Source organism: Podarcis vaucheri (assembly GCF_965113315.1).
Source record: "Podarcis vaucheri genome assembly, chromosome: 1".
Classification (NCBI taxonomy): domain Eukaryota; kingdom Metazoa; phylum Chordata; class Lepidosauria; order Squamata; family Lacertidae; genus Podarcis; species Podarcis vaucheri.
In genome coordinates this window covers 78,864,870-78,887,975 of record NC_138759.1, presented here as the reverse complement: position 1 = coordinate 78,887,975, position 23,106 = coordinate 78,864,870, and the positions used below count along the sequence as shown (strand labels likewise).

Here is a 23,106-nt window from a genome sequence, read left to right as displayed (position 1 = left end):
GCAACCCCAGAGTCGTCTGCAACTGGACCTAATGGTCAGGGGTCCCTTTACCTTTACCTTACTTCTTACTGGAAACTTAATTCTGCTAAAAAGTTAAAGAGAAGTGCTGACCTTCTCAACACGCATTCAGGAACAATTAGCTAAAATGGCCTGGTTCTAAAATGGCCTATTATGGCTGATGCAGAGATTTTGCAAGTATTTTGAGTAACCGTAATATAGCTATGCTTTCAGAGTGATTAAATATGAACATCTGTTAATATTGAACAGATTTGTTGAGCAATCATATAAAGCTTTACTTACTTCAGAATAGGAAATTAAAAAAAAAATATTTTAACAACTATTCACTATTGTGAAAATAAGTTCCATTTCTCCCATAATCCAGCCAGTTTTCCCTGTTACCTTAGCCACAAGTTATTGTGAAACTCATATGATACAGCTAACACATTTTCTGCATCAAATTATTCTCTGATGCAGAATACATAGGAGGGGGAGAGAACAAGACACTAGAGTAAAATGGTGAAACCCTGTAACTGGAAACTAGAATAAAGTAGTGAGATGTAAGACTATTGAGAACTTTTAACTCTACTTTTAGAAGCCCCCAAACAGAAGTGTATGTGAACCTATGTTGTATCTTTACCTACAAATTGGTTTTGACCGACTAAATAGCCCTTTTCTCCTTAGGTGCTTGAAAACAGTATTTCTTCTGCATATATAGGAAAGTTGTTGCTCTAACTATGGGGGAAGTCTTTACTCTGCTGCTAATTTGACCCTCTGAGAATGGTGGAGGCATTATCTTTATATGCCTTCCAAGAGTTGCAAATTGTAGGATTTTTTTCTTTCTATCTCAATGGAATGTGATGCAATGGGGAAAAAGAACACTACTTTTTAACTGTCACTAAAGCAGATTTTAATTGCACAGAAACTCTAGGTATGCACTTCGTACCAAAATAACCTTTAAAGCTTATTCAAAATGAGGGAGCAAGAGAGAGAGAGGAGCAACAGAAGTGGGAATCATAAAATGGCTAGCATACAATATATTACCATGTCCCTCTTGGCAGCCATCTCTGACATATTTCATTCTCACTACAGAGTTCCTTGTCACTAAATAGTGTCTTGGCTCCTGGAAATTAGTGTTTGCATAAATGTAATTGAGCAAATGAGAATTCATTTCCGAATAAGGAAGCAGAATAGCTTTTAAGAAGCATCTTTTTTAAAAAACCAAACAGCTTAATATCTCTGACCCAACAGCTTTGTGACACATGTGTGATCTTTGGTGCATACGTAAGCTTTGTGCTAGCAGTAGCTGCCTCAGTGACTTCAGTACCAAGGAAATGCACTGTGCACACAATTGGGGATTTAGGTGCACAGCAGTGGTATAGCATGGGTTGCCAGGATTGCACCCCCCAAACCCGAGGCTCCCAGGCTGTGGGTAGTGGCCTCAGGGCACTCACAGGAGGCACCCTGGGTGGTCTCCTCCTTCTGCCTCTTGCTAAGGAGTGTGAGAGAGCAGCTGCCGACAGCATGGAGCCACCTCCTTTGCTGGGAAGAGGGGAGTCAGGGCTGTGCCTCCAGGAAGCCTCCTCGTCCTGCGCTCAGCAGGGAGGCAGATGTGAGCCATGAGTTGCAACCAACATGCAGGTGGGGCCCAGCCCAGCTCTGCCTCCCAGTTTGTTTCTACACCGTAGCCCATCTGCAGGAAAGATACCTTTCTGGGGGAACAGCTGTCACGCTGCCACCTCCCTCGGCAAGCAGGTTTTGCAAAAGAGCCCTTCCAGCTTGCCCACCTTTTCAGCTGGGAGGTGAGGTACCAAAACTACAATGTCCAGCCTCCAGCTTGGGAGTAGGAATGTTTCCCAGCAACACCATGCAATCGAACGTGAAGCAGGAACACTCTTGGGCTGCTTTCTGCAGCTGGAATGTGCAGGAGCTCCTCAAAGAACAGCCTTCTGAATTTCAGTTTGGAAACTTCAGTGTATTTAACCAAAAGCAGTTCCAGCAGTAGCTGAGGTTTGGAGGCAGGGAAGCATCCCTTGCCCAACTTGTGCCCTTAACATTTTTGCCCCTGGGGCAAGCACCCAGTTGCCCCCCACCCAAGCTACACCACTGGTGCATAGCAATTCCTCAAAGTTGAGCACATTCTGATTATATGGAATTTGTGGGGATTTTTGGATCTGGTTGAACATATCATGTTTTGGGTTATTCTACACTGTAGATTTACCTCCAAGGTGCCTTTCAACTTGTGTATGTTTCTATCAATCTGCACAATGTTGCCCAATTTCCTAGGTCAGATACCAGCAACATATAGTTTTCTTCTCCCTATTCTCGGCATGTCTTCCTTCCCATTACTGATTAAATATAAAAAGGTTTAAATAAACAAAAGTTTATTTAATTCCACTTAATTTTTATTTAAAAAAGTAACTAACTGGGCGTCACGCGTGGTTAACAGGCTGCAGTTTGTCTAAACCTGGCAAATGCTTCAAATTGGCATAGCCACAACAGAAAGTTCTTCTTGCATTGTCCAAATTGCACCACATTGTAGAAGGGATGGGTGCAAATGTTCCTGTTAATATTTCAAAACTTTCAGAGCTGTGTGGGGATGGCAATCTGACATTGTCACTGCCATGTGCAGGCTCAGCTAAGCTTGTGTTCTCCCTTTGTCCCTTCCTGCTGCCTTGGTCTATATTCCACCTGGAACAAAAAGGTGATTGTGTACAAGGCAAGCTTGTTTTCCCCCATGTAATTCACAGACTGGGGTGAATGTTCTGTGCAATTTTCCTAATAGTTTTGTGTGAGGTTTTTTCTTTTAAGTACAAGCAACAATGATCTCAGTGTGGTGAATTAAAACCCCAGGATACAGGGCCATAATGCAATGCCTACCATGATAAATGTACGCCAGCCAAATCCATTCCTGCTGTAGCCTCCCATCAAATTTGGTGTTTTGTTTTGTGTTTTGAAGAGGAGTGAAATGTGCATGCTTGGTAGAACTTTTAGGGCAAAAACCTCTCTTCTGGTCTCCCAGAGCTGTTTCTAGATAGTGTGGGATAGTTGGGTAGGTCTTATAATTTTTCTTATATAACCCTTGGGAAGTCTTCAAACGCTCCTAAACTAGGTAAAAGGTAAGGTAAAGGACCCCTGGACTGTTAAGTCCAGTCAAAGGTGACTATGAGGTGCAGCGTTCTTCTCGCTTTTCAGGCCGAGGGAGCCGGTGTTTGTCCACAGACAGCTTCTAGGTCATGTGGCCAGCATGACTAAATCACTACTGGTACACAGTGGACCGTGACAGAAGCCAGAGTGCATGGAAATGCCATTTACCTTCCCACCGCATCAGTACCTATTTATCTACTTGCACTGGTGGGCGGCTTTCAAATTGCTAGGTTGGCAGAAGCTGGGACAGAGCAATGGGAGCTCACCCCATCACACTGATTCAAACCGCCAACCTTCTGATCAGCAAGCCCAAGAGGTCTAAACCACTGAGCCACCCACTCCCCTAAACTAGTATACCAGTATAGGAACGACTATAGGGGGAAAAAGAGATTTGACTTTCTACCACATGTATATGCTATTGAGGGGAAATTGCCTAATGAGTGGAGTATTTTACGCTACAGTACAGTGATACCTCTGGTTACATACACTTCAGGTTACAGACTCTGCTAACCCAGAAATAGTGCTTCAGGTTAAGAACTTTGCTTCAGGATGAGAACAGAAATCGTGCTGCGGTGGCGCGGTGGCAGCAGGATGCCCCATTAGCTAAAGTGGTGCTTCAGGTTAAGAACAGTTTCAGGTTAAGTACAGACCTCTGGAACGAATTAAGTACTTAACCCGAGGTACCACTGTACGCTGTGAAAGATATCTGTGCAATCCGTTTTGAGGGGAGGAAACCCAAGGTTGTCTAAGGACATTTATTGGCACACACTGCTAACAGTATTAGATACATTGTGTGAATTTTAAAATTAATGATACAGAGTCTTTTGCAAGCTTCACTAAAGCAGATGAGAGCAGGATCGTCTTTGAATTATAAATTCAATGACAGAAACTTCAATAATGAAGGACTAGTGTAAAATAACTTCTGCCCTTTAATGCATTGCAACATCGGGAATCTTTGCTCATCTAATCCTTGCATTAAAACTCAGGAGCCAGCTGGGCTGCTGTAACCCTCGTGAAACAAAATGGGGAAAGAGCTGTAAATGCTTCTGGTGAGTGGTCAAACCATTGTCTTGTGGTTATTTGACAATTCATTAGGTCACTTTTGCTATTTTCATTTTCTTCCATGAACACTAAAAGGCAGAGCTGCATGCAGTAGGAGTTGTAGGGAAGAGGCAGAGCTCAGTGTTTGGCGTGCAGAAGGCTGCAGGTTGGACCCCCAGGTAGGGCTGGGATAGGAATAAGGAAAAGAGGTCAGGGTGCATATGAGGCACTAGACAGAAGCGGTGATCCTGAAGGTTGGAAAGGAGGAAGATTAAGAGATGGTGTGTGTGAGAGAAGGGTGTATTCATGCTAGCTGGGAAAGGAAGCTGGGGCTAAGGCTTACTATTATTATCATTACTTATTTATTGCATTCATATCCCATCTTTCCTCCATAGAGCTCAAGTTGGCATACATGGTTCTGCCCCTCCTCACCGAATTCCCACAGCAGCCCTGTGAGGTAGAGAAGGCAGTGACTGGTCCAAGGTCACCTAGTGAGCTTCACGGCCGAGTGGAGGGATTCAAACCCTGGTCTCCCCGGTCCTAGTCTGGCCCTCTAACCACTGCACCACACTGGCTCTGCAAAAATTGCCCTCCCATTCAGCTATACAACTCACCTTTTAGGCCTTTTCTCCTCAGGCATTCCTGTCGCTTGGGTGGGCATCCCAGGAGGCCTAAGAAATAATTCCTAGAATTCTCCCCGACCCTCCCGCAAAAGTGAACAATTGCCTGTAGAAACTTCGCGAGTCACTTTCTGTTCATATTCATCTTGAAATGGACGTTTCAGGGCCTTACTGGGAAGGGGGGTGCAGCTAAATTAACTTGTCTTCTTCAGCGACCCTCTCACCTTCTGATCTGTTGGACCTTTAAAGGAGTGCAAATGTTTGATAGATCTCTGGAGACAGAAGAGAGCACTTTTGTTATATTTTTTTAAAAAAAGTTGTGCCATTTTAATTTGTGAAGGCAGAAAGCCAATTCCGATTGACAGTTTAAGTGCCCACATAATAATAAACGAAATACAGATTTTATTTTCTTTGTGACCGTTTCTCTTTTCCTTTCAGCCCCTGTTGGGACATAACATTGGAATGCCCTTGTTGCATCTGACTTTCTTGCAGAATATTGGAGAGCTTCCAACCTTTTAAACTGCTCCAGCTTTAATTTATCCCACTTCTGATGTTCTCCCCTACCGTATATCTCATTCCCTTCCATTTCCTACCCCCTTTTGCTCTTAGAGCCTATATATTTATTTAGCAAAATACTTTAAAAGCGGCCTGAATTTATGTTTAAAATTAGTTGTCAATGTTATTATCCCTGTGAATAAAATATATGTTGTACATTTGAGAGGGGGATCAGTAGTGGGAAATGACTCATTTCGGGAATATTTCCAGTAATACAAAATGGTGAAAGAAGTAATTCTGTGTTCAATATGACTTAAATGAAAGGCAGCTTATTAGAAGGGCACAAAGGCTCTATTGAATCACAAAAACATTTGCAACCCCAATATGTTTGTGCCAACAATATCCACGACACCAACATGTTTGGAGTGGTTGCAGAGACCACTGGTTTTGGGCTGCAGAAGCTGGTACTGACTGGGAGCTCGAGCAACTTTTCTGGGCAATCACAGCAATGCAGATAATGACAGCTGGGTCTTCTTATTTTTCCAACCAAATATATGCTGGCATTTATTTGGATTTGGCTGTCTATGGCGGTGCAAGGGAAGGGTGTTTGAATACAGCTGAGCCCTGCAGGTAGATGAAGCCTGAATGGTTTCAGTCCAGGTCCTTAGCTGGTAAAGGCAGGATCTTATTTGGAGTAATCCTTGAGACTGGGAAGGCCTTAATAAATGAAAAGGCAGCACTGCATTCCTCAAAGTGCCAAGATGTGGCTCATCTTTTGCTCTGCCCTTCTTCTCCATCCTGGGCCAACTGCTTTCTGACACTCCGCAAGCTTCCATTACGAGAAATTAAAGCAGCCCATGGCCACTTTAAAATTCAGGTGCCACATTCATGTTTCACAAGGAACCTGCTTTTTATGGCTAAATTTTATGTTGGGAAATGGACTGCAGAGGAGAGCTCTGCACATTAAGGCATGCCATGAATTATGCACGAGGCACAGCAGTCGGGCATTGGCCGTGCCTCTTTATGAGCAAAAGAAAGCGATATTAACAATTTACACAGGGCTCGAGCTCTTATTTTTCACTGGGAAGCAATAACAGGCCGTGGTCCTGGGAAACGAGTGGTGTGTGGCTCCTCCTCCAGGCCCCTAGGGGGGCTTTCAAAAGCGATTTGGCAGCAGGAAACAGAAAACCAGTTTGAGCACCATGCGGGGGTGAAGTGCGGCAGGAGGGAAAGGACACAGCAGTTTTGTAAGTCATTTGGCAGTGCTTTGCGAGAGTGTCGGGACCGGAGCCAGGCTGACAGATCTGTGCGTTTATCCGATCTGTGTAATGGGGCTGTAAGGCCACTGTACAAATTGGCTCATAGACATCTCCTGAGAGAACCACATCTATCAAATCCATAAGGAAAAGACTGAGAGCAAGGGTCTGGGCAGGAGGGGGTCACTGGTAATCAGGTTCATTAGCTGCTGTGATGTTTAAAGGAGCAGAAGGGGGTGCAAGGACTCATATCAGATATCCTTGCTTTATGCCCAGATGGGCTTTTCTGTCCAATTGCCCATTGCTCCTGGCTCTTTTTATACTCCCTTTTAGATGGGGGAGAAGGGGAAGTGGTACCAAATATTTCCATTCAGTAATGATGAAAAGAGGCAGTTTTGGAGATTTATCACTTGGATAAGTGACCTAAATGGCGAAATTTCTGTACACTTTGCTCCCCTTTTAATGGCATATTGCTTTCTTTATGCCTGTCTAATAATTTCTATTCATAACAATATTGACATAAAACTAAACATAAGTGCTATTTCATGCCAGTCAGGCTATGACAGATTTGGGCATTAAGAGATTTGGTAATCAAGATTATTTAGGGGAAATATGTTAGCTATATTTAGTCCTATGGGCCTTTCTTTTTGTAATGGGTTGGGTCCCATGATACACCCTACACCAACTGAACTTTGCTGACAAATTTAGTGAGGATAGCACAGTAATTTGGCAACTTTGATTTATCACACAGTCCATTGATATAGCACTGGTGGCATGGGCAACTTTTGGCTGATTCTTTCAAATTTAATTTTTTTCAGGGGGAAAAGTTACTTATAGCCAGATAGATCTCTGAATATGCATTTATGCGCAAGTGAACCTACTGTGTGTATGTGTGAGTAGTTACAAACACTGTTGCACTTCTGGATACATATTTCCTTTAAAGCAAGGACAGCATATACAAACGGAAGTGTAACTGTTCTTTGAAATTCACACTTTTCCTAATTTCGCAATTCAATTATTCAGCCACACAATGTGTACAAAAATGCATATGCAAGGGGAAAGTGTGCATAAAAATGGCAATATTGTGATACTAACATGCCAAACTGCTTTATATTAGGGTAAATTCCTTGCAAAAAAATTGTTATGTTACTCAATAATGTGTACAAAACTGTGTGTGTGTTAGGAGAAATTCACACCAGTATGCTGATAACTTTTCATGAGGAGTTCCCTTTTTAAAATGGCAATCTGTTGTAGAAAGACGGAGAATTTAAGATTGTAAAAATAAGGGAATGGGGGGGGATTAACAGATCCTTCCATCTCTCCCCTTAACCATCTCCACCTCATTACTCATTATTTCTATTGGAGAAAAAGAACAGGACCCCTTTAATATGGCTCTATCTTTACCTCCTTGATTAACAAAAACTTGTGAATGTTACTTAAGCACCGAAAACTGTTCTACCCAAATCAGACAGCATAAGCACCCTGCATGAGGCTTCCTTTATCCCACCAGGGTGGGACATTTTGATTACCTATAGGTGCTGCGCCCAGTTCTTCCCTTGAGGCAGCTGCCAAAACAGCATATGCAGAGGCCTGTTTGAAAATTGGCAGGAGGGGAAGTGGGTCAGCTGCTACACATGCACACAGGCCAGGTCTCCCGGGTTTATTTGTTCCTCTTGCAGATATGCAGCACATAGTGTGGCATCCTGTTAAAACACTGATTAGAATTATTGTCAAGCATTTATGATTCTTCATCTAATTAGTGTGCTTTATTGGCTGTAGATTGCCAAGCTACGTTCAGGACGTAAAGCATCTTCTGCACACATAACATAAAAATACAGTATCACTTCCAGTATGGACTCCCTGAAATGTTCCAGTTCATGTTTACTGTGGTGTGTATCTGAAGAATTAAGCCATCCTTCTTTAATGCAAACAGTAAATTGCTTCCCTAATTGTTTTATTTGGGGCAAAATGTTTTCCTAATGTAATTACACGTGTATCCAGGGGACATATGGAGCTGAATTATGAGGTGCGACCTGCCCTCGGTTTTCATTTCTTCTCAAATGCCCCATAAATCTGTTGTAGGTACCTCTTTGGGGATAATACAGTTGTAGAAGTAAAATAGCAAGACAGCAAGTTCAACGCTCTAGATATTTCACGGAGTGTACAAGTCTACTTAATTTTTTTCCCCTTTTAAGATATTTTTTATCTGCTTTCTGGTCTCCCTTGGACATGGAAAGCGTTTGGATGCTGTAAAGCAGGGATGGCTAGCCTATGGCTTGTATACAACCCCCAAGAAGCCTCTACGTTCCTCCTGAAGCCCACCCCTAAAAGGGCACATTTCTGTGCTCCCACAGTTAGCCAGGTGCCCTGGTCTGTGTTTTACTTGCATTTGATTTGTTTTGAGGGAGAACTGACCCCCCCCCCATCACTTTGCAATACAGTGGTACCTCGGGTTAAGAACTTATGGTAATTCATTCTGGAGGCATGTTCTTAACCTGAAACTGTTCTTAACCTGAAGCACCACTTTACCTAATGGGGCCTCCTGCTACCGCTGCGCCGCCCAATCACGATTTCTGTTCTCAACCTGAAGCAAAGTTCTTAATCTGAGGTAATATTTCTGGGTTAGCGGAGTCTGTAACCTGAAGCGTATGTAACCTGAAGCGTATGCAACCCAATTTACCACTGTACAGTGGTACCTCTGGTTACGAACTTAATGCGTTCCAGAGGTCCGTGCTTAACCTGAAACCGTTCTTAACCTGAAGTACCACTTTAGCTAATGGGGCCTCCCGTTGCCGCCACTGCGCGATTTCTGTTCTCATCCTGGGGCAAAGTTCTTAACTCGAGGCACTACTTCTGGGTTAGCGGAGTCTGTAACCCGAAGTGTTTGTAACCTGAGGTACCACTATTGTCATGGAGATAAGGAAGTGAGTCTTCCCTCCTCTAGGCTCATCTACACCATGAGTTCTTGGTGGACACTGGGAACAGATACTGGCTGCCCATAGAACAACCACCCGAGCTGAGCACTAGCCTCTTGCTTATCATCATATGAAGAGTTCACAAAAGCCCCATGAAGGAGTTGGTTTAGATCCTCCTCTTCCTCCTCTTTTCCCATTCTATTTCAGGCGTTAACACAAAGGAGCAAAGCCGCTCTGCTGGTGCTCCCTAGTTTCTTTTTTCCAGCTCTATTGGCCTCCCATTCAAACATTAAGCAGATGGTAATGATATGCCATGGGTGCAATAGGTAAAGCTAATGCTAGTTTCCCTTGTGTTATTTTTATTTCAGTTGAAAATAGCTTATGCGCCAAAAGGAAATCAGAGGTTCTTGTTCTGTACCCTTTAGAGTATAGTATTGTAGGAAGCAGATGGTTCTTTATGAATCTATATAACACATCAAGAGATGCCCCCTAAAACTATTACTAGGAATATGATTTATACTGTGTTCTTTTCTCTTTAAGCATATAAATGGTAAAACAGTGTTTACATGCAGGAGTTGTATTTGTCTTCCCAGGCCTCTCCTCTAAATGTTATTTACTGTGTCTTCCAGGAGAAGCACACTCACATAAGAGATCTTTTTGCCACACATTAATAAGTATTATCTCTTAATTCTTTGGTTGCCACTTAATTAAATTGCCGCCTCTTGTTTTGTTTCTGATACAGACTGATAACTGCTTTGCTGTAGGCTCAGGAAAGTATTAAAGTGCTTTACATTGCTGGCCTGACATAAAATGCCAAGCAAAAAATTAATTCTAATTTTTTCTGAAAGAAAAGTCTAAGAAAGTAAACAGCTATTATTGTTCACATTGGAAATAAACTTCCTCCCATAAAGTTAATTTTCATAATTGTAAATGAAGCAAAATCTCTATCCTAAGGGGTATCAGAGTAGTGGAGCGCTATCCAACATTCCATGGCTGCCAATAAACTAAGGCTGAATCCTAAAACTTACCAGGCATCCTCCAGTGACTTTAATTGATGCAGGATACGACTCTTGATCTCCAGCAGCAGTGCCAGGCAATCATATGAGGAAATAATAAGAGCCAGCTGCCATCTGCACATTATACTTCTCTGTCTGCTGTAGCAGGAGAACAGCCTTCCTGGGTCCGGCCAATGGTCCTTCTAGCCCAGAGCCCTCCTCCTGACAATAGCAGCCCACTCCATATGCCATAGTGGAAATTTAAAGTGGAGCAGAGCAATCATGCCAACTTTCCAGCAGGCTAAGATTTAAGGATTGCCCAAGCGATGAGGTTCATCCTCTGGCATCTTAGCTTGCAGTTTGTGCATGTTCTCGGGTTCCATTCTTATCTGTATTATTATTAAAAACTGTTTACATTATATGATATAGTGTTATACAATACCCCAACAAGAATGGACATATCTCCTGTTTTTCACTGGTTTGTTCTCTCTTTGAACAGCCCTCAAAACACAGTCTTCTGTTTGAAGGGCTGCCCAGTCCAAGTCTAGTTTAAAGATAACCATCAGAAGGGAGAAGAGCAGAGGTTTGAGGCTGACGAACAACAGTTTGCCACCTAGACTTCAGACTGAACAGGCACATGTGTCACAGTCTCAAAGTTTTCCCCAATATGGAGCGATGCACTGTATTTCTTGTTACTTGATAGTTGCTATTTCAAAATTTGCATATGCAGATTTTGTGCAAATCAGTGTCACATTTGTCCTCCCTCCCCTTTATTGGGTGAAACAGTTCTTCTCTTTTGGTGATTTTGGCCACCCTAACTTCAGGTCAAAATACCATGGGAGGAGACTGCACTATTAACTCCTTTTTGTTTATAAAGCATTCCACTTCTTTCATAGTGGCTGGGATAGGATGGACTAGAAGTCCAAAAAATAAAGCAAATAGTTAATCAGATGTTGTTTAGTTAGTTTTATGTGAAAATAGGGGGCAAATCATCTTCACTCTTAAGAATTCCAAATCCAAGTTTGGCTTATTTCTTTGAACTGATGCTATTAATTCTTGTGGAGTCCATAAAGCATTCCTAAAGTGTGGACTACATGGACATTGATTTAAGGCAGCACGATTGCTCCAAAGCTAAAAGAAATCTGGTTCCTAGATCAGATTTTTAACTTGGCTAGCTTTCACTTGGCCAGCTATCAGATCCCTCTTTTTTCAACTTCTTTTCTGCATCCATAAAATAGGAATGAATACCTGCGGTGTTACTATTCTCTAATATTGTGTGCAGTATTAATATTGTGCACAGTGTTAGAGAAGATCCTCAAAAGGTAAAAATATAAATATTGAGGCATTCTGAAAAAGCTATGGCACTCTTTTTGAGCTGTTTTGAAAAGCCCCGTGACAGTCCCAGAGAATATATTGCAGAACCTTTGCTGAAATGCAGAAACCCGTTTGTTATACCTTAGCAAATTGTTTTTAAGTCTGGGGCTCTGATACAGCAGGGATGCTTCCTGATTAGTTAAGGCGTTGTTCAAGCTTTCACCCTCTGGACCATCCAGGTCTGTAAACATCCTGTCATTGCAGTGCTTTCCACTACTATGCTGACTTTACAGTTTTGGCAACAGGGTTGGCTCCATCAGGAATTGAAGTTTGCAGAACTTGGAATCAGGTCACAGAGCTAAAGCTCTAGCTTTCTGGCTTATATATGCTGGAATAGTAAGGTGCAAGTCAAGTGTAAACACCATACTATAAACCTTTCAGGAAAATCTCATTGTGTGCGTTTCCCCAATGCATCTAAACAAAAACCTCTACCTGTACCTTTCCGTAGCTGCGAATCTCATCCTCACCAAGCAGAATAAAGAAAAAGAGTAAAATTGCCATTGTATGAATAATGGTGTTGATTTCTTATAATGTACTAAAAATGTTAGGGTCTTTGGAACAAACATGTACTGAAACTCCATGCAAGATATCTATCTGAGCCACTTCAGAGCAGTAACAACATAAGAGCATTATATTTAGAAACAGGAGCATTGCAAATAAAGTTCCAAAATAACACCCCAGAGCAGCAACCCTGAGATAATTAAGGTAAAGCGATTTTCTATTTAGAAAGCCATTTTAACTGCTGGTTGCTTCAGCCTTCCAGTTTGCAGTAGAAGATCTATTGCTCACAATATGTTCATGGTGTCATGAATTTGTTCTTTGCAGTCTTACAGAATGAGACTTGAGCTTTGGAGACTTTAAAAATGTTCACTGTGGGGTGGAGTTTATAGGCTCCACACAAAATCTGGCTTCAGGGGATTATTATTATTTAAAAAAACAAAAACAAACCACACAACTGACCTGTGTGGCAAAGAGGGTGGAGAGCTTTAGACATACCAAAGCTAAACTGTCATGCCATGCCATTCAGGTAATGAGCACCAGTACTGAAAATGCTGGAAAATGCCTTCACTGGCTGCCTATCTCCCACCAGGAGTATCATTTGTGGTCCTGGTCCTGAGTGCTAATGTTCTACACTTCACCCCATCTCCCTCATAGAGTGTTGACACTCTTAGAACCACTACTTACGTATGCAGAGATGCCATTCTTGGTATCTCCTTCCCTTCACAAGGAATGTATGGAAACTGCCTCATTCAAAGAATCATAGGGGTTGATTTGTATCTACATCAAGCCAAATATTGCCCTTTTTTGGTGTGTGTTCCTCCCCATCCTGTGTACAATGATATGAGTGACTCAGATATCCTGTGTGTACCCTCGATTCAAGTGGAAGGCTTGTCCAAATTGTGCCTCTGTGCTGGCCTTACTCAACCTGTTGCCCTCCATATGTTTTTGACCACAAGTGCAAGACGTGATGAGATTTGTTGTCCAAAATATTTGGAGGGCACCACGTTGAAGGAGGCTTTGTACATATGGCAGGACTCAGCTTTGGCAGCTTCCTTCTGGAATATATGAAATAAGAATGGATGAAAATGCCCTAAAAGAGTGAGTACAGGATGTGCTTTCTTCATTTGAGCTTAAGTGCAGAGCAGTGTGCTGTGCCCTATTGTCTGGTGGTGGAAGGTGCACATCTGTTCCATCAAACAGGATGGACTTGGCTGGGTGAGCTTATGAACAGGTGCAGAGGATGGAAACATATCCAAAGGTCGCCCATGTTGGAAAAAACAAAGCCATTTATCTACCAATCTCTCCCTCAGCACCATCTTAGCCATAGTAAGCTACAGTGAGTCAGAAGGTACACTGTGGAGGGGGACAAGAAAGCTTCAGGCATACACTGCAGGAAAGAAAAGAAGAACCCTATACATCAGTGTACCCTAGCCTTAAGGGTCATTTCATACGTCATGAAGTAGCACTATAGATTGAGATTCATAATGTATTTATTGCCCCAAAACATTTATTCTCTCTGTGTAAGGTCACATGTAAAGTAACACACGGGGGGGGGGGACTTAAACCTTCTGTGAAACACAAACATATATGTAAAAAGTTTTTTTCTCTGGTATGTTACCCTAACAATTCCCCCCTCCACATCTCTATAAATAAATATAATAGAGGCTTATGTCATGTGAAATTACTGTTAAAGCGGGAAGAATATTGCAAACTGTGTCCTCCAGGTATATAACTGAAGTGTAGCGAGTTAAATGAATGTGCCTTAGGTAACACAAGGAGCATAGCAGAGGCCCTCAGAGCCCGAGTTGCTCACCCTTCCTATTTTATAGATTGTACTTTAAAAAGAGAACCCTTCCTTGGTTTTCATTTAAAATTGCCTTTATCAAATTGCCTGGGTTTCTTTATCTAGTCTGCTATGCTTTGATGTTTGGCTTGTTTACACCATTCTGGTTCAGAGGATCGAGCCATCAAAGGGAGCCAGGCTGAATTTTTAAAATGTCAGCCAGGAAGCCAAGTTTTATCACTGCCAGTTCTCCAAGAGCACTTCATAATTTTTAATTTCTCCTTCCTCCAGGTGGGTACAGTCTAATGCTAACAATATGAGAGGGCACATATCCAGCTGTGCAGCGTGCAGCCCCTTAGTACCAGGCGGTACTGCTATTAGGCTGGCGGTGTGCACTCCTTATCCAACCATCATTATCTGCTCTGCTGTTGTTTTGATTTTCACTTGAGTGGGGTGCACCTGCTGCAACCTTCATTTCCATTGGGCCCAAAGTCTTGAGACCTTGAGACAGGTGCAAGATTAACCTTTGCCTTCTCTGTAATTATAACAGCAAATGGAAGTGGGTTTAAAAAAATAAATAAATGGGGAGGGAACATTGGTTTGAAACTGAAAACAGCCAGCCTGCCTCACAGTAGGGAGAACATGCATTTCCTAGCAAGCAAGCTGTTCTTCAGTAAAGCAAGCAAGCAAGGGCATTTGCTTCCAGGCAGCAGGTGCACACGCCAGGTGCAGGTGAGGATGGATGGAGGGAGGGAGGGAGGGGCATGTTGAGCTCTGTGTGCATACTTCCATGAGATCCTTGGCCAACTATCTGTGCGCATCCATTTTCATAGGAACACCGCTTTAATTTGTTGAAGTTTAGCTGCCTCATGCAGTCATGAACTGGGGGAGAATTGTTACAGAACTTTGAAGCCTTGGGGGAAATGCCCTGTAACTTCTCTCTCCCTTGACCTCGGCCCCTTTTGTACAGTAGATGCAGGAAGAGTCTTGGTTGGTATTCTCTACGCACATAGTGCTGTGGAATGTTAAACAGAGAACCTGCAGGATAATTTTACTCTAGCGTGAAGGAAACTGCACAGAGGTGGGAGGTGGGGCAGAAGAGCTCTGGCATGTGATGCTTAGCATTCTAAGAGTCTCCCTGCCTTTCTCCTGCACAGGGTTTAAGGCCAAAGGCAGCATGTGTGTCCAGAGGTGCCAACCTGTGCCCAAGATTGAGGGGCTCCAGCACATATTGCACTTGTGTGATGTCCCTGGAGGCGGCCCAGTGTGGCGTGGCCTCAATGGCTGGCAATGGCTTCCTCTTTCATGCTTAGGGGGAACCAGCCACTGAAGCCACACCGTACTTGGCTTCCTGTGCCCCCTCCCCACAGATATTGAGGGGGCCAAAGATACCTCGGCACTATAGAGTTGGCACCTGTGTGTATGAATTTGCTTCCTTCTCTTTTAGTCCTGTGACCATCAAGGGGCTTTGCAGTCTAGCCCTCCCAATCGGTTTGTGATTGAATGGTAAAGCTCTCTCACACAACCTTGGCTCAGTGCAGAGCCTTCTGTTGGGCAGAAGGGAAGCAAACACCAAGTCTGCCTCACCTGGCAGTCTTTTGAACCAGTGGGGTAATTCTGACTCCATGCTGTTTTTGGAGCAAGCTTGGAGAGTCTCTGCTGTGGGTAGAGATCAACAACAAAGCGGTTTCCCCTGCTCAGTTCCTCACTTTCCATGTCTGTGTGTACAGAAGGGAGGTTGCAGATAGGAAGATGCTGTGGCAAGCAAACAAATAAAGCATTTGAGTTGGAAAACGCTCAAAGTGGAGAACAGGAATGGTTAAGTGCAGAGTCTAGAGAAAGCAATTACACTCAGGCTGAGCTTGCCAGCACTGAATCCTTGGAAGCAAGTTTAAATGCTAGCCCAAAAACATTGGAAGTTCTTGCAAGGAAGCAAAGACTTGTGGGTGGGTTTTTAACATATGCAATGTTAGAATGGGGGGGAAGTTGGGTTCACTTGGCTTGCATGCACGCTTGAGTCCTGGAAATCATCATCTTTAGAAATGAATCCCTGGAAGGAAAGCAGGGAGAAGAGAGTTCATTGATTGAATCCAACAGGCTGGGCAATGGTCATGTGGCATGTCTGTGTTGTGTTTATGACTCTCTATAAATGTCACAATCCTGGCAGTTTATCACTTAATTTCAGCAGAAAATATTGCATGGCTCCAAGGATTCCCAACATAGAAGAGTTGGAACTCGTCCATGAAAAAGCAAAACAGGGAAACTAGAATGAGCTGTCTCCCCTTAAGCAGAATATGAGATTATTCTGTCACAAATGACATGCATGTAAAACACTATATAATTACAGGTTGTATGTGGGTGGCTAAAGGAAGCTTATATGCAGATTTTTCTCTTCGCATCCCTGCCAGTGTTTCCATTATGCTTCATATTGGAAATCTGGTTTCTTTCTTCTTTGGACAAAACTTTTTTTAAAAAAAACTTTTTTAAAAGTGCCTGCTATCCTGGGGGAAAAAATCAACGCAATGCAATTTTGATAAAAATCCTTACTGAAATCCCCTGCTCCCAATCATGCTGGGACATCTATTGAAAAACTGAAGAGAAGAGAGGACTAGTTCCCCTTCTTCAAATTAGAAAAGCATAGGTTTTGCAGTATTCCCTTTAACATATTAAATGAGCATCCCTAGTCTTAGAACATCCTAGTAGTAGATTGTGTGGAAGATGGTTAGAAACACAGTGTTGTTCTTGAGTTTGGCATTCCAACAGGCAATACATAAAACTCAGCTTTTCATAAATCTGTTGTTTTGCTGTCAGCTTTCTTTCAGGCAAATGACATTAGTTATATATATTAACAGTCCAAATCATGCAGTTCCAGTCCAGTAGACAAGAAGCGTCTTTTTCCAACCATAAACAATTGACATCTTTGTAGCTATTAACTTCATGATCTGTTATATTTTGTATGCAAGTAAGAAACATATATTTATACATGGCTTGACAGGATTATTAATAAATGTACTTGATAAACAGTAAAATTGTTGGTCTCAAGATGGTCGATAAATGAATTGTCATTGTGAATAAGATTTACTGAGCTGCTTGTTGCATCTGGTTTCATATAATTAATATTGCGCATAGCAACCAGCTGCCAGGGTTTCTTTAGGCCATGATTCCTGCATTGCAGGGATTTGAACTAGATGGCCCTTGGAGTCCCTTCCAACTCTATAACTCTATGTTTCTGTTACTGTAACCCTTTGCATGCTGTATGCTACCTTCAAATTGTGCCATAATACAAGATGTGCCAGTCACACACCCCAGATCTTCTGTTATTGTTCCTTATCCCTTGGCATCTTTCTAATGGACTGGCGTAGGACCATAAACACACTGGTGTCCATTGTTGCCCATTGTCCACCACCTGTAGCTCTGTGGTGGAATAACACAGGGCTGGGTAATTCATTAGTTTACAGTTGCTTTGGAGGTGCTGCAACTATGTTCCCTGTGAAAAATTATGTGTTGGTGTGGGAGTCTCTTCAACTTACTTCCACCATTGTCCCACCACTAACTTGTGAGAAAATTAACAAATTGAACAGTGGACGGATGCAATTCATGCCAACTGGCTTTGTTTAATGCTATTCAAGCTTCTTTTAACTTAAACACACACACACACACACACACACACACACACACACACACACACGGTGTAAAATCAGCAGCAGACAGATTTGGTTGTATTATCTAGAAGTTACAATTACTTAATCTAATTTCTCCCTCTTTCTGTCTCCCTCCCTCCCTCTTCTTCCTTTCTTTCATTTTTGCTATCTCTAATTTTTCTTTTGTTTCCATTTTTTATCTCTTCCATTGATGCCTTGCAGACTATTGTACTGGTTAAGTATAATTGCTGAATTAATCACATGTTCAAGGATATGTTATTGTTTTTAATGTTCACTCATACAGCATTTCCAAAGGGTACACTGTTTGATACACGTATCATTATAAAACAGATACGGATTTATCTTGGGAGGGGGAATCAGGAATAACAAATAAAGATGACTCAAAATGGCTAGAAAAATTGTAGAAACCTATCTACATGAGTTGAATAGAAATTTAATTCTGAAATTTGAAATTGTTTTTAGCAGGTCTAATGCATAAAAAACCCATATTGTCTCTTGTAAATTTGGGGTTCGTGACTGTAATGGGTATGAGTTACTCGTGCGTAAACTGGTGCCTTTCTCGGCTAATTTGCCTTGTTAAAACTTTCTGACTGCATAGCCCCTTCTCATGGTGGCTGCCTCAGTCACCGGCAGAATCCGTCAGTGGGCGTTTCTTGAACCTCTTCCAACATAAAAGTTGTTTGACACCCAGTCTCCTCCTCCTCTCACTGCGCGGGAGTCCTCTGCGCAGGGAAGGCGTGGGTAGCGGAGGACCTGGGCTCTCCTCACTGATGTCCAGTGAAGAGTCCTGGAGCCCTCTCTCCACTTCCCCCATCTGCCTCCCTTTACCCCCGGTGTTCGCTGATTGGCTTCCCCCTCTACTGAGCCCTGTTTCTCCCCCTGCTGCTGGGTCCTTCGCCAGCATCATCTGGGAGCCTCCCCTTCGCCTCTCGCTCCGATGTCAGTTCCCTGACAGTGACTGTGATTTATGTATTTTTACAGGGGTTCACTGACTGCCACTCTAAATGCAGCACTGCAGAAAATAAAACTCACTTGTCTTGGAGGACTAAGCTCCCCACCCAGCAAATGTGCATCAGGCCTATCCACAATATTTTTTCAATCTCTCAAAAAATCTGCACTCTTGTTGGGAGGTGGTAGCTGCGAGACTACCAGCATGTAGCTTTTCCATTTTCTTGTCTGCCAAAATCCCATCATAATGCAAATGCTGATCATTAATTGCTTGTCCCCCCAACCTGGCCTTAGCACTTTGCTGCAGCTCCCAGCTCCCTATCATCTAACTCCCTTCCGGGATGCCTCTACTTGCTCTTCAAAATCAAAAGGAGCTGCATCCCACCAGTCTAGGTCTCTTTCTATAATCACAGCCTCTTTTTCCATTGTTTCAAAATGTAATTTATGGCCTTAAAACTGTGTGTTTGGGGATATTGTTTTTGTTTGTGATTATCTTATTTATTTTTATGTTTTTATATTGTAAACTGCCCCATGATATTTGGATGAATGGCGGTATAGAAATAACGTTAATTAATTAATTAATTAATTAATTATTTATTAATAATAATAGCATCCTCTGCACATACCCTCCCACATTCTGAGGCTGCAAGAACTGGCAAATTGTATTTTATCCCTACTTTACACTGTTTGGTTCCTTCCTGCTTTGCTAATCTAAGCAAAATGGAGAAAAGGCTGACACTTTTGGCATACAGCAACACAATTTGCTTTGCTAAGGGCATCGTTTACTAGCTCTGAATATAGTTCTATAATTTCGATGAAGTATGGTAGAAGTGTCATTGGAGATCCTTAAGGGCAGAAGTTGCTAACTTGCAATACACCAGATGTTCTTGGACTCCAGTGCCCATTAGCCCCAACCAGTTCAGTCAGTGGTCAGGGATATGGGATTTATAATCCCAACAGCATTTGAAGGGCCACAGATTAATTATGTGACTGCCTCTTCTTATCTTTGACACTCTTGTGCCAGAATAACTTTCTCCCTTTGCTGGACCAATAACTCTTGAAGCTCCGTTGCAGATGGTTAAGCAGCTTGCTTGCCGAAAATAAATGTTAAAAGGAATTGAGTGGTACCATTGACCAAAGAATGGGTACCCTTGCTCTTCTCAATGCATTTCCACAGTAATGCAGCTGTGCATTACCGTAAAAGGCTTTTTTCGCCTATGAGAGGCACTGAGCATCCTTGGTTCCATTATAAACATCCCCGTCTTTCATTTCACTTTGCCTGCAGTTCCACCAGCAGCACTAGTAGTGTCACAGGTCTGAACAATCTTTAGCAAATTGCCATTGTAACATCACTTCTCTCCGTTTACAAGATTAACCATGCTTGATTTGTGCTGTGTTGGGATACAAGAATGTTACACCGTGAGCCCTCAGGTCTGCTTGTCAGAATTAATATTTCTTTTTCCTAGCCTAGTAATTGTGAACTTGTTTTTGTCAATTTACTAGTGGAAGGAGCCAAGTTCTTTGTAAAACAACAGCAGAAACAAATAATCCATTTTAGGACCAGTCCCAAGAAGCCCTAAGAGAAAGCAGGCTAGTTGCCCAGAGCTTTTGCGCTGCGGACTCCCTGAAATTTGGGATTATTATTATTATTTTCACTTGCTATCACAAACTGTACTCCTAGATGCTTCTGTTTTCTCAAAGTGGGACAACCAACAAATAAGAGGAGGGGAATTCTAAAACATAATATGTGGAAATAGTCCAGAGGGCATTAAAATGATAACTTGCTACTCCTCTCTCTCTCTCTCTCTCTCTCACACACACACACACGCATATCTCTCATCTTAACTAGTCCTACTGCAACTTTACCTTGGAGTCTATAAAGCTGCCCATGTTTTGAAAGACATGATAATTCTTCTGTAGGCATTTGTCTTACACATTTTCCAAAACATTAGGGAGAAGCAGGCTATCTCTGATAGCTAACGTTTGGGAAGAATTGGCTTTGATGGGAGGCTAACTGTTGTGTTGACCTTTGTTCAGTGTTCCTCAGAGGTCCTTTCAGGAATGTATTCTTCTTCTTGGCATTGTCAGTGCAACTCACATAACACTTAAAAACACTTTTAAAGATAACACCTTATAGAGCCACATGTCAGTATAGCCCCAGTTCAAGGAATTTGGAGTCCCTCAGTATGTGCCCCTTTCTAATCTCTTAAGAGGCACAAAATGCAAACCAAGATTCTCTTATGTTGCTTCTGATTGTCCTGGCTGCAAAGTGAGAGTGCAGGCACTGCTAGGATGGTGTGCCCTTTGCTGACTTTGGACTGTGACTGTCAGTAAATTGGCCAGCCTTGCCACACTTCGGGGTTGGCCATGTATCGGCATACTGTACTGCTATAGTAGGTATGCTAATCACTTAAGAAAATATAATGTTAATATACATTCTAGCCAATATCTGAAGCCTGTGCCTGGCACCTCAAGCGATCATAGGGAAATAAGTGAGGTTGGTTAAAGACTATTGGGAAATGATCTACCATGAGTTTTTTAAAAAAAAGTTTAAAACAACCTTCCCCAAAAACCTGAGGCCTTTTTGTTAGTCTGAAGTTCCCAGTTGTCAGAAAAAAATATTTATGTATTCAACCACAGTGGCTTGAATTTTGCTAGCCCAAAGATGGAAAGTGAAAGAGATTCCTAGTAAGGAAGATTGGCAACTTAAGCTGATAGAATTTGTAGAAGCAGCAGGTTTAACATATAGAATAAGAGAGCAATAATATTTTCTCCCCAAAGAGGAGTGGAATTTTTTTGCTGAATATTTAGAAAATAACTGTGTACAATTGAAAACATGGGTAGCATTTAGATAAACTCAACATTTGAAGGATGTAAAATGGAGAAATGATTAAATAAATAAATAATTTTTTATTTATACCCCACCCTTCCCGGTTCAGAAAACCGGGCTCAGGGTGGCTAACAATAAATTTCAAACACTTAATTGATGCAACAAAAAACAGCATAAAATACAGTATAAAATGTGAGTAACAATAAATTCAGAATTCAGAAATCAATTTAGGGGAAAAATCCATCCAATAAACATTAGATGATCATCAGGGCTAGCAGGCTAAGTTAGTCCTATTTGGGCCAGCGATTAGATTGGTTATGGTAAAATATGCAGAAATGATAGATAAGTAAAATGAACCATGAAAGGGAAGGAAGTCCATAGTTACATGGCATTATGTAAAATGTTTATTTTGAGATGCATAAACTTAAAAATTAATAGCAATTGTTATGAATCATTCAAAAAAGAAAAAAAGGAAATAGGTGAGGTTTGCTGTGGTACTGTGACTTAGAAGGGTTTGTGAAATGGTGGGGAAGCCCCTTATGTATTCTTTGGACCACTGAGAGCCAGAGAACTTGAGCACACTTGTATGGTGGGTGCATGATCCATTTCCCCCTGTGTAAAAAGAGAAGCCTTAATTGTTTGGGCAGATGCCTCTCTCATCTGTAATAAGGAAAATGCTCTGTTTGCTCATCTTTCAGGAGGGTGAGTTTACATTTCAAATAGCATTCCATCCTGAAAATCAGCATAAGTTGAGGATTAAGAAATGAGTAGTGCCAGGAATGAGCAAAGTGTTCCATATCTTCTGAAGGTTGAAAGTACACCGTGCTTTTCTTTGCCAGCTCACAGGAGATGACCATTTGTGAGCCCCAAACCACCAAGCATCAGCTGTATCATTGTGCCTGTTTAGTGGAAGGTCTTGCTGCTTCGATAGAGAAGAGAATCTTTTTGTTAACAAACAACATGACCTATTCTGTAGAGTAAAAGAAAAAAGAAAAATGTGTGTCAGAATTAAAATACTGGTAGAAATAGCAGTGAAGCAGGAAATTCATTACACTCTCTTCATACAGTAGCATTTTTGCCTGCTATTCTCTTTTCTTTTATGTGGTTTGAACTTTTGCCTTTAAATGTAACTTCACTCTCAAAACAACAAGATGGATTGCAACCATCTTTTCCCCCCAAGGCAGTATGCAGTCAGTTCAACCTGAAAGTTAGGGCTATGTGGTTTAATTCTGCAATCCTTTCCTGGGAGTGAACCCCAATGTACACAGCTTTCGACTTCATTAACCTGAACAGGAGTGCCTCTTAAATTACATTGACAAAGGCTGATTTAGTGGGTCCTCCTTCCACCAAAACAGGGGGTACAACTGCTGCCCAAACATATCATGACCTGTGGCATTGCACCAAAGAGACTTTCCCCACATTACCAAGACACATGGCCCTCCAGCTGTTGTTGAACAATTATTCTTGTCACACACACTCGTTGACTTGCTAGGGCTGGTGGGAGTTGGAGTCCAACACAGCTGGGGGGCTGCAGGTTTCCCA

General features: G+C 42.1%; 1 protein-coding gene and 1 long non-coding RNA gene across 12 annotated transcripts in view; both read left to right on the top strand.

Annotated features, from left to right (window-relative positions):
* TSPAN4 (tetraspanin 4) overlaps positions 1–23,106 on the top strand; it is a 486,061-nt gene that overhangs the window by 382,651 nt on the left and 80,304 nt on the right. The gene's annotated exons all lie outside the window — the stretch shown is intronic.
* LOC309536587 lies at positions 2,223–5,523 on the top strand. The gene is made up of 2 exons (XR_014221650.1): positions 2,223–4,193; positions 5,244–5,523. It is a non-coding gene; the product is annotated as an uncharacterized lncRNA (long non-coding RNA).